Raw genomic sequence first — 2402 nt, forward strand, 5'->3', positions numbered from 1 at the left:
TCCTTATTGGTGTCTTACACCAGAGCCTATCTGTCCAGCCTGGATTTTTTTCCTTAGCAGCCACTCCAGAGTTCATGCAAGGAATTGGCAGTTCTCTTCCTCCCCTCAGCGGATGTTCAATAGCCGAGCACAGCTTTTCTGTGCTAGCAAGCCTTTATTATCATACAAAATGTACCAGAATGTTATGTAGAAGTATCTTAAATAATTAAACAGAAACGACGACTGACAAAACAAACGAACAAAGTGCAATTTGAGCTGTGCTATTCTTTCCTTTTTATATTCACTTATTTGCTAATTTGCTGAACTTACTGAACTGCACCGGGTCTGGCTGTGATTAGAGGGAATTTGCCAAGTTCCTTTGTAATTGTTTCTTTGCAATTAACTAAATAATAGAATGTTCTGCGTGTAGCTCTCTGGGGAAAGGAAAGGAGCGGGCAGGTGCTTTTGCAATAGGATTTCCATATCTCCCACCCATTTCCCTGGATCTCACACTGGTAGAAGATGAGGGAAGGAAAGCGCTGCCTCAGGGCTGGGAATGACAGGATTGACCTTTTCATACCATTTCTTTCATTTGTTTAATGTTTTATGTCGGTCCCACTTGTGGCTGTTTGTTGGCACCCACAAGGCCTACCCATCCCCCTGCTGGCTGTGGCACTTTTAAATCCATATTGTTGGCTAAAGCCTTTCCTAACGTGTGCCAGGGCTGCCAGTCAGGAGGTCCCTCGCTTCGTGGTGTATTAAAATTGGAATTGCTTCATCACAGAGTGAATAAAAAGAATCATGGGTGTGGGGTGACTGTTACTAATGGTGCTCTGGTTGCACAGGGAGGAGCATCTGAAGTCAGAAGCTGCTGAAGAGTGAAAAAGAGATATTTTCTAGGAGTATTTTCTCTGACTGATGGCCTCAGGGGCAGCTGGGGCCATCCTGCTGGTTTTGTCCATCCTTCTGTCTTCACTGCCTTTAATTTTGAACACATCTGTGTATTTTATCCAGAGATTCAGTAGCAGAGCCGCTGCCATAGAAGTTAGCAAACGTTAATGTGGCTCTTTGGGTCACTTTGCAGCAGGATTACCATTTAGCAAGCTGACATTTGCAGTTTGCTTTGGTTGATTGTAGAACTGTTTTCTGTGCAAGGGTGACTTGCTGTGAGCTCTTGTTTCTGGTCTGTCACAGCGGTGCCTCGTTTGTCCATTTTGCTTTGGCAAAACAAGAGAGTTACCTATTTGTGCTGGGAGGGAAAAGGCTGCTGGAATCAGGGAAGCCTTGCTAAGTGGTGTGTTGTCATGTAATCAAGGATTGCCTGAATGGAATCAAATGAGAGATGGGAGGCATCTAAGAAAAGCAAACAGTGCTTCCTGACGTGGTACAGCAGGCTGCTGTGCCCCACCATGCAGAGCATGGCCAGAGCTGGATCCTGTCCTTTGTCTTTTATTCCCAGTTTGCCGAATTTATTTTTACATTTTCCCACATCATTATCAATAATTGTGGGATAGAAATTAAAACTGTTGATGCTTCTGTTTCTCTCTAATCCCCAATCCTCATTCTGCTCTAATTTAATCCAGCTGTCACTGCAATGAATGGCAGTGAGGGACATGCACGGGGTGCTGCGAGGCACCTCCCATCCCTGCTTGCCCCCACCCCATGCAGGGCCTCATCCTGCCGCTGCTGCTGACACCCCTGTTAATGGCATCCAGCTTTCTCTGCATTTCGTCCCAAAACATTTCGTTCAGTTTGATTTACATCAGCGCTGTCAAATGGGATCTCCGTGTTGAGTGGCTGCTGCATCTGCTTTTATTCCACGTCCATCACATGGCTCACAAAGGCACTTGGATGCATGGCCTGATGGGGAGTTTCTATCCGGAGCCCCGTGGCAGCAGCAACATCTGCAGCACAGATTCCACCCCAGAGCGCTTTAACACTGAACTGCTTAAACTGTGGCATCGGTGGCTGATGCAGAGATCTCACGGTGTGAGCAAGGTCTCAGCTCCTTGTCTTGGGGTCGTTTGAACTGGAGGTGAGATATTGCAGACCATGAAATAATTCCCTCATCCTGGCAGGCACTGTGAAAAAGAAAACAAAAGAACAGAAAATGTGCTGTTGTTCTGCTGTCCTGCTGCACAAGGCCGCAGGAGTGGAGGTGCTCTGTCTTGCACCCCTGTGTATCTCATACTTGTGCACACAGCGCTGTGAGCTCAGATGTGGGACCCGGTGCTGTTTATGAGCGGTAAGATTTCACTTCCTAACAACACATTTGAAAATCCTGCCCTGGTCAAGATCTCTCCCAGCGGTGGTAATGCTGCACTGTGGGGCTTGGAGCTGTCGGCTCGGTGACCCACAGGTCCACATCAGCGTGAGTTACTGAAGCAGTGCCGCTTTTGTGCTGGGGGCTGTGAGAGGCCAAA

The sequence above is a fragment of the Lagopus muta genome, chromosome 15, assembly GCF_023343835.1.
Source record: "Lagopus muta isolate bLagMut1 chromosome 15, bLagMut1 primary, whole genome shotgun sequence".
NCBI classification, from domain to species: Eukaryota; Metazoa; Chordata; class Aves; order Galliformes; family Phasianidae; genus Lagopus; species Lagopus muta.